This window comes from Sabethes cyaneus, chromosome 1, assembly GCF_943734655.1.
Source record: "Sabethes cyaneus chromosome 1, idSabCyanKW18_F2, whole genome shotgun sequence".
Classification (NCBI taxonomy): Eukaryota; Metazoa; Arthropoda; class Insecta; order Diptera; family Culicidae; genus Sabethes; species Sabethes cyaneus.
Window position 1 is genome coordinate 95648438 of NC_071353.1, and position 10475 is coordinate 95658912.

The window sequence follows — 10475 nt, forward strand, 5'->3', positions numbered from 1 at the left end:
CTGTTAACCCAACTGACCAAGTTCGGTATCAGCCTGTGTATCCATCTTCCATTCGTAGCAGTGTTCCACTCTTGTTGCCACTTGGCTATCGACTCCGCTCTCATCCGTTTACGTATTCCTCTAGTACCTTTCCGCCTATAACATTCACTGTCTTCGGCCAGCGTAATGCAAATAGGGATCATTCCGGCGATAACACAAGCTGCTTCCGACGAGATGGTTCGGTAGGCAGTAGCAACTCGTATAGCTATCAACCGAAAGGTACGGTTCAGCTTTGTCCTATTCCGGTGGGTTTCCAGCGCTGCGTTCCATGCTGGACCCGCGTATCTTAGGATTGAGCAGGATACGCTAGCCAGAAGACGCCTCTTGCTGCTGCTTGGACCAGCACTGTTTGGCATGATTCTGGAGATCGCGTTGAATGCCTTGGCAGCCTTATTGCAGGCATAGTCAACGTGGCTGTTGAAATTCAGCCGATCGTCGGCCATCACACCCAAGTATTTCAGCACACGCTTAGAGGCTATAGTGTGCTCACCAACGTTGAGTACCAACCGTTGCACCGCTCTACAGTTACTAACTAATAGTACCTCTGTTTTGTGGTGGGCTATTTGCAACTTTACTCCTTTCATCCAGGTTTCGATCGCGTCTATTGTCTGGGATGCCAGCATTTCAACCTCCTCCAAAGTCTCGCCTATTACCGTCGTTACGATATCGTCCGCGAAATCGACGATTTCCACACCTCTAGGCAGTTTCAGTGTTAGTACACCGTCGTACATAGCATTCCAAAGCGATGGGCCGAGAAGTGAGCCTTGTGGAACCCCCGCGGTAACCCTGAACGCCTTCTGGCCGATGTTCGTTTCATAAACCAGAAAGCGGTTCTGGAAATAACTATTGAGCATCCTACACAGATAGGCAGGGACCCTCATTGCGTACAGCGCTGCAGCGATAGCTTGCCAACTGACGCTATTGAAAGCGTTCTTAACGTCAATCGTGATTACGGCGCAGTGTCGATTTCCTCTTCTTTTCTGCTTGGTTGCCTTCTCAGCTTTTTCGATCACTGTACGTATGGCGTCTACTGTACACTTTCCTTTCCTGAATCCGAATTGCCTCGCTGACAGTCCATGTTCGCTCTCCGTGTATTTTGTAAGCCGGTTGAGAATAATTCTCTCCAAGAGTTTACCGAGTGTGTCCAGCAGACAGATGGGTCTGTAAGCACCTGGATCTCCTGAGGACTTTCCTGGTTTCGGTAGGAGTACTAACTTCTGTGTCTTCCATGGATCTGTAAAGCAGCCTTCCTGCAGGCATTTTTGTAAAACCGGTCTAAACATGTCTGGAAATGCCTGCAGTGCCGCTTTCAGCGCTACGTTGGGGATTCCATCTGGGCCAGGCGCTTTCCTAACTTTCATACTTTTCGCGGCAGCTACGAGTTCCTCGTTGGAGACACGTCTTTCATCGGCGTCAACCTCCTCAACTTCACCGTATGGACAAGGTGGCCAGATCGTTGTATCGTGCTCCGGTAAAAGCTCTTCGATGATGATCTTTAGCCTCTCTGGACACGTTTCTGTGGGCGTCGTCGGACCTCTTATCCTTGCCATTGCAACTCGATATGCGTCACCCCAGGGGTTAGCATCAGCATCTCGACAAAGTTTCTTAAAGCAGTTGGATTTACTTTGAATTATTGCCCGTTTCAATGCTGCCTTGGCCACCCGGTGCACTATTCTCCGTGCCTCTCTCTCAGAGGTGTTCTTTGCCCGTTGAAAGCTTCTTCTGGTCCTAAGGCATTCAGCACGGAGTTCCCCGAGTGCGTCATTCCACCAGTAAGCAGGTGCCCGTCTGTTTCTAGGCTCCCGTTTTCTAGGCATTGTGACATCGCATGCCTTTGCTAGCGTTTCTGTCAGTTCATCCGCTGTCAGGTCCAAGGAGTCACTATCGACACGTAGAGCCTCGACAAAAAGTTCTCTGTCAAATACTTTCGTTTTCCACATCCGTCCGCAGTCCCTAATTCTTCGTGGTACCACGGGATTCTTGCGACCAATGGTATATCGAATCGCCTGGTGGTCGCTGTACGTGAAGTCCTCACTGACTCTCCAGTTCATGCTTACTGCTAGCGACGGGCTGCAGAAAGTAACATCGACAATGGATTCATGCCCATTCCTTCTAAATGTGCTAGTGTTACCTACGTTACACTGTGTAACTTCTAGCTTCGTTAGAGCTTCTAGCAGACTGTACCCTCTTGCGTTTGTACATCTACTTCCCCATTCCGCTGCCCAGGCATTGAAGTCACCTCCGATGATGATTGGCCTCCGTCCGATAAGCTCTTCGGTTAGCTCATTTAGCATATAATGAAACTGATCCATAGTCCATCTTGGTGGAGCGTAACAGCTGCATATATAGATTCCATTGACTTTGGCAACCACGAACCCCTCATGCGATCTGTCTATTACCTCCTGGATCGGGAATTTCCCCATTACATGAATTGCAGTGGTAGCTGCTTTGTCCGCCACCCAGTTGCCGTTATCGGGAGGAACACGATATGGCTCCGCAATAATTGCAACATCGCACTTTGCTTCTGTCGTCGACTGCCACAACAGTTGCTGCGCAGTGTCACAATGATTGAGGTTAATTTGGACTACCTCTATCATTTCTGGCACGCCGCCGCCTTCTTAAACTCTGGGCATCTGAACCCTCCCGTCGCGTGGTCTTTTTCTGTTTTGCAGAGCAAACACCTTGGTGGGTTTTTGCAATTCAGAGCAAAGTGTCCCTCTTGACCGCATTTCCTGCATAACTTGGATCTATCAGGTCCATCGCAGCTGCTCGCTAAGTGGCCAAAGCCCATGCATTTGAAGCATCTCTCCGTTTCTTTACTCGGGCGAGGAATGGCTTTGAGTGGGCACACAGACCATCCCACTTTCACTTTACCCAGTTTCAGGACCCTTTCAGCTGCCATCACCGAGAGTCGTATCGTTGCCGTCTGCGTGCGGCCATACGTTTCCTTTAATCGGATTGTCATTGGTACACCCTGAAGGTCACATTTTTCCGTCAGCACCTTCCTTAGCTCTTCTTCTGTTGTAACCTCGTCTAAGTTCCTACATAGGACTACTGACTCCTGAGACAAGGCTCTCACGTTCGCCTCTTCGCCGAGAGCCTTTTCAATGAGCTCTTTGAAGGCTGTACTCTTGACCGTAGGGTCTTTCTTTAATTCGAACAGCATTTCACCGTTCTGAGTGCGCCTAGTCTTCATCACCTTCTCCCCAAGCTCCTTCAGGTCAGGGTCGGCTCTTACTTTCCGGAGGATGTCGGCATATGTCAATTTACCCGTTGCACCAACGATTAGGGCATCGCCTCTTTTTTTCTCACGACGCTTCTCCTTTTCCTTTTCCTTTCGCTCTTTTTCTTTCGCATTTTTCTCCCACTCTTTCTTTTTTCTCTTTTCGACGGTCTGCCAGTCGCTGTCCTCCTTCTCTTCTGCTGGGTTTTCGGGTTCGTCAAAGTCTTCCTGTACGTTATCTCCCTCCTGGTCGTCCTTACGTTTTTTGTCCGCTGGGGATTCCTTGTCCCCTGGTGAGTCACGATCTCGTTTCTCGGTACGCAAGTTACGAAATGCCCGAGGTGTAACCTGTACTCCGACCTCTACCATCTCTGTTCTGACAGCGCTAATTCAGCAGTTGCTCTGTTTATCAGCGCTAAGTACTCCCTTTTGGCGGCATTCAGAACAGTTTGAATACCAATCACTTGCTGCTTAATCTCATTGTGGACGTTGCTTCTCGCTTTAACGAACTCGTAGAGGTTAGTGACCCTCTCCATAGCCTGTGCCAGCCTCGTGTTTTTGAAATCATCTCCTGGAAGTCCTCTACTAGACTTCGGTGTAAGCATCTCGGTAAAGTCGCTACCGTTTATGTGCGCATCTTGCTGCTCAGCATTAACACCGCTGTTGGTGAACATTGTTGACACCGCACGTTCCAACACTGGCGATCGCAATAATTTTCCGCTTTTTGCAAACACATTTGCATCACTGTCGGTCGTGTCCATCTCACCTTCGTCGTCATCTCTCTGATATTTTCGATTATTTTCCATATTGTTGGGTCCCCCCTTCGGGCCGCTATCTCCACTCGTTGTACATAGTCGCCTGAATGTGATCCCATGGTTGTCTATGCAAGCAGGGAGGCCATGCTAGGGTTGACATGGTCCTTTATGGGAAACCATGTTCAGAGCCAGATCGGCGCAATCAGGAATGTTTCATCTGATCCTAGTACTACCAAAGCACCACTTTGGAAACGAGTTTTGAACGTACCCGAAGGCCTGCCAAGGTTTTACCGGGACTGAGGCAACCAAGTCATTAGCCCACTCGCCATTTCAGGGAGGTATCACCCTTCCTTACTCAGAGAATAGAATGGCTCAGAAGCCAGCTTCTTAGCGTCAAATCCAATCGTGCATTCCAGTAACCAGTATACCATAATTAGGATCTTACTGGCGTTAATCCTAATGTGCTCACCGTACGTAATTGATTAACGTCACAAGCACTATCAGGACGGGGCATGTATGTATGTATGTATGTATGTATGTATGTATGTGTGTATGTATGTATGTATGTATGTATGTATGTATGTATGTGATGACAATTTGCAATTTTAAAATTTGCAATGAAATTCGAGAAAAGTGAGAAACATGTCAATTGTCTGAAGTTTTTGAAGCCTCTTAGTGGAATACGAACTCTGAAATTAAAGAAAAGAAAAAACTTTTTCCGACTAAATTCCACTATTTAATATTTATTCGCGACAGATACGCCTGCACGTCGCACAGAGGAGTAACTAGGGCAAAAAGCTGGCCAAAATTATTTTCTTGTGTATTAGGTAATATTTTGCTCGAATATGAAGTGAAACGTAAAAATAGTTAATTTTGTAACAAACTGGTGCCATTTCCATTGCCAGTGCCATTGTAACAAACTGGTGCCAATTCAACTAGTCATTTCAATTCACTTATCAATGCAAATTATACTTTTCTTCTAGTCACTATTTTGCAGAATTCTCCAAAACCTACAAATGCATGAGCAAATCAATGAGTATCTTGTTTGTTCTTGAATCATATAAGAAAATGATATTGGTTAATACCAAATTGTTGATAGTGGAGTAGACTGATTAGAATCTAAATCAACGCAGATGTTTTCTCTGTGATATATAGCCTCTGTTATATAATTTATCAAATAACAATCACGCCACACATACTATTCGCGTTGACGGCATTAAACGATCTCTTGCACACTCATAGAAATGCCCGTATGTACGTGTGGGTGAAAATCTGCCAAAATTTTTCAATCTCTTGCGCTCTTTAAGAAATTCCTATTTCGCTTCACCCCTACAGTAAACTTATGGAGGTAGCAGCAGCTTCCGTTCGTCAACGCGAATAACATACTTTACCGTCACCCAACTAACATTTTTCCTACTATTTTTGTCAGCGAGTTATGTTGAATGGGAATGTTGATTCAAATAGTGACACATCTGGAGAACAGACCTCATAATCCCTAGACATGTAGTATAGCTAGTGTGCCCATTGTATTCAAGGTGAATTATCTTGCACAAAAGAGTACGCAACTAGATGCGAATTGTCGATATTTCCTTGAAAACGATGTGAAACATACAATTTTCAAAGGGGTCGCAAATGCCAGTCCGGACGTTTCCGGATGAGCTTTACGTACCGATTTGTTCAGAATACCACAAAGATTCATTCCTCCATAGAATATATGACCAGATTCTGCAAGATTTGATAACTTTTTAATCATTGAAAAAGCACAAAATTGCAAAAAAATAGTTGTTTGACAAAACTATTTAAAACAAGTCATATTTTCAAAATTTTAAATTTTCTTCCTACAAACCAGTTAGAATTACTTATGATGAACCTATGTTTTGATAAATATCCTTTGTTAATCGTTTTGTTTACTTCTGATGAAATCCGTTTCCTGATGCTTGATGATTTTTTAAAAAAATGTTTCAAATATTGTCAATGTTTGTACACCTGCCATAACTTACAGGTATATTTCTACGTGTTTTGACTAAGAGTACTTTGTGCAGCATCTATTTAAGCATACAAAAAAATATATATTATATTAAAAGACCGAAAAAAATGTTTTTCTTATTTTGGCCAGCTTTTTGCCCTAGTTACTCCTCTGTGCGTCGTAGGTGAGCTACGTATCTGTTGCAAATAAATATTAAATAGTGGGATTCAATCGAAAAGTTTTTTCTTTTCTTTGATTTCAGATTTCAATTGTCATTTTCTTCACTTACTGTTACTCACAATTGTACAAAAAAAGCAAAAAGCGAAGAAAAGCAGTTTATTTAAGCATGTAGGTATAGTGGTGTATAGAATCAAAATTACTAGTGAATTGATTTTTCCAAATAAATTTGTACAAATTCCAAACAAATTCTGCGCATCAATAGATGCTCTTTTCAATCAATAGTATTTCCCATTCCCAGAGCTTAGAAATGTTATATGAAAAATAGGAAGTAAACGTTGCACGGTAGAAACCCTCTAACATTGTAAAAACGATGCGATCAAGCTAATAGGCCGTATGAATAAAACAGTTTACTTTGCTTTTCCCGTTTAAATCGTATGGGAGCATTTGCTCTATATGTTTTATTCATACGGCCTAATGACTATCTTTTCATGAAAGTACATTCAAAAGAAGCTTAAGTTTAGATTTTCATGCAAAAATAATTATCTGAAGGAGCGCTAGCTAAGAAATAGTTCAATTTCTCGTTTTCATATCTAATACTCTATTCAGTAATTTTTTTCTAATTCAGATATATTGCAAAATTGAAGCCAAGCAAACCAATAGTAAAATTTTGAGATCAATCATTTTGTTGTAGATATCCTTTTTCTTCAAAAGCGAAATATAATAATAATTTTTCTGAACTCTTGTTTTTCAAAGATGCTAACATTTGAATGCTTGGTATTAATATCAAAATATCAAAAAATCTGCTATGAACAAATACTTCATATTGTCAATTCAAAACAAGTTTCGTATGTGGCTCTGAAGCCCGAAAGTTAAGGCCGTCTGTAGACCCGTTAGAGGGTTAATTTCTAATTTTCTATACATATTCATTCAAGTCTGTAAAAATTATCCTTTGTGTTTACATTATTTTTCTATAAATATTATGAAACTAAATACGGTGTTCATCAAGTAACATAAATGACGCTTAAATGTATTTACGCACCCAAGGAAAGAAAATATAATTATTCTACATAATACGTTGTGAATTTTACTGGAAAATAAGGATTTTGAGGAATACGGAACGGATATTTTAAAATATAGTCTAATATAACATCGATACATCTACAATTAAGTTCCTAAGAAATTTTAGAAAGATTATTGTGGCAGTAGAAAGGCTAGGTCACGCCGCTAGGTGGATTAATTCGGGTTTTTAGGCTAGGTGTACACATACTATCATGAATAACTCAATAATTTTCCAAGCAATTTTAGGTTTCTCATACATTTTTGGAAAGCTTAGAGGATAAGCTTTCAGGATATATATACATTCACTATAGTTCTACAAAAGTTAGACGAGATTTTTTCAATTAAACATGAAGTTTAAATAAAAAATTAAAAATTTTCTCACTTTAGGGGTCCTTTAAGTGACCTTAAAAATGACCCACATTCCTAAGCTCAACATTACTTGTTTTATATGCAATCCTAAGACTTTGGTCAAAATTTCAGCCAAATCGGTCAACATTTGCAAATTTGAGACCATTTTTAAGAGTTGTAGAATTTGTTGCTTCTCATATATCACCCGCCTAATCTTACATCGTGTACAAGATGCTCAGTTGTAAGTTTAGGCGGGTGATTAGATTGCATCCACCATAGATTTGCCTTTTCGGAAGCCGAATAGATTCCTTGACAGACCGTTTGTACCCTCCGTGTACTGTACGAGTCTGTTAAGGATAACCTTCTCCAGCACCTTACCGGCAGTATCGAGCAGACAGATCGGCCTATATGACGAGGGAACACCCGGAGGTTTTTCCGGCTTCGGCAACAGCACGAGGTTCTGTCGCTTCCATCTGTCCGGGAAGTGGCCAGCTTCCAGGCATCTCCTCATTACTGCCTCGAATAACTCGGGAGCCTCTAACATAGCCGCTTCAATGGCCATATTCGGGATTCCGTCTGGCCCCGGTGCCTTGCTCACCTTTAGGGATTTAGCGATCTCAATGAGCTCCTCATTCGTAACCGTCACTTCGTCCCCGACCGCCAAACCGTCGTCGCCCACGTTACTTTGGATGTTCGGCTGGGAGGCCGACCATCCTACGCTATGGTCTGAGATACTGGAACGTCGGCCGTGGGACGACTGAGCGGCCTGGGGCCAGGGCCTTGGCTAGTGGCGCGGAAAGAGGCCCTCGATGATCCGCTCCAGCATCTCTGGCGATTGCTCTGAGGGCGCCATCACTCCCTTGGTCTTTGCCATTACGACCCTGTAGGCCTCACCCCACGGGTTCGCATTGGTACTAGCACATAACCTTTCAAAGCAGGCTCGTTTACTAGCTTTTATCCCACTCTTAAAGGATGGTAAATGGTTGAATATTGCGCTCCAGAACTACCACGAAGTTCCATAGCCTCTTATTTAGCAACTCCTATCTCTACCTCCTCGTGGTACCATCCGGGATACGCTCCTTAGTGGAAATCGGACAACCGGTGGAAACTAGGGTCGTATGCGGACAGAGAAGGGGGCACTCATGCGAAGGCTGAGTGTAAACTCTCCGCCTGCAAATGACGGATCTAGGTAGAAGCATGTTCGATGAACCTGAAAATACCGAGAACCTGAGCAGAGGGTCCAAAGCCCCCAAAGGAGGATGGTTTTAATAGCTATTATCCATGGCTAAAAGTAAAAACATGAATGGATAAACCCCTAATCCAAGGTGTCATGCGACCCGTGCCGAGGGATGAATGGTGGGGGGGGGGGTTCTATAAATACTCAGCCTCAAACGGAGCCTGTGGAGTATCAGAGCGCCCTCCACAGTAATCAGCCCTTACCGCATCATGAGGGGCTCTGATGTGGCGGACTTTTCTTTCCCCTCAACTCGTGGGATTCTTATGGAAAACAAAATCAAAAATACAACAAGTGTAGATACGGTGGAAAACCCGTTCGCTAGAGGCATCCAGCGTTCTCCACTAAGGGTGGAGAAGGATGCAACTAGGAGCGCTAGTGTGGGTGGCAAAGGCAGCGGTATGCCTACCACGCCGGACACAGCGATGAACGGCCCAGCGCTTATCAGGGCGATAGAGAAAAATAGAGACGCTGTACCTAAAGTGGTAGCAGCGTCACAGCAGCTCGATGTAATAATCGAGTTTACGTCAGGTCGCGGCAATTTCTCCAAGGACCTGAAGCAGAGCTTGCTCATGCTTCGGAGAACCTTGAATGCAGCGACCAAAACGCACAACGACCTCGTGGCGCGTGCAGGAGAGGCTAAGAAGGTGACCGTGAAGGCGTCGAAGGCAGTACAAACGGACGCTTGCCCGTTGACGGAGTGTCGTAACGCGGCCCAGGAGGCTACGGAAAGCGCTACCAGCAGCGGTAAGGCATCCGCCAAGTGCCCGAGACAGTCCCCGGGGGATAGCACCCCTGGCGGACCGAAAAAACGCCTGATCGGTAAAAGCCCTCAGGCTAGCGGGTTGGCAGAGCTAACCGATGAACCAGCGGGAAGCTCCAAGACAGGTGGCCCGTGGACCGAGGTTAGGGCCAAGAGAAAAGGCGGAGGAGGCTCCAGTAAAAAAAACTGCTCCACCTAAACCGGCAAGAAAGCGAGCGAAGAAGGGCGACGCTCTTATCCTGAAAACCGACGGGTCGAAATACTCGGAGGTTCTGAAGGCCATGAGAGGAGACGCCCTACTCAAGGATCTGGGCGCGGACGTACGGAGCATCCGCCGCTCACGCACGGGCGATATGATCCTCGAGTTAAAGAAGGACGCCACAAAGAAGAATTCCGCATACAAGTCCATAGCGGAAGGAGTGCTCCGGGACGGAGTGCAGGTACGTGCTCTCACACCAGAAGTGACTCTCCAGCTTAAGAACCTGGACGAGATCACCGAAGTGCGTGAGGTCGTACAAGCTCTCAAAAAGCAAAGTGGAGTGGTGATGGCAACCGAGGCAGTTCGCCTACGCAAGGTTCCGGCCGGGACCCAGGTAGCCACCATACGACTTCCGCTGACTGACGGAAACAAAGCCCTGAAAGCTGCTAGGCTAAAAGTGGGGTGGTCGGTATGCCCACTGAGCGTGTCCAAGCAGTCGGAAGCTTGCTTCCGGTGTTTCGAGCACGGACATAAAGCCTGGAACTGCAAGGGGCCAGACAGGAGCCAGTTGTGCAGGAGATGTGGCAGTGCTGGCCATAAAGCAAAGGACTGCGCGGAGCCTCCCAAGTGCCTGATCTGTACCGGTAAACGGGACGCAAAGCACGTAACGGGAGGTCCAAGGTGCCCGGCCGGTGTGCCGGCGACTAAG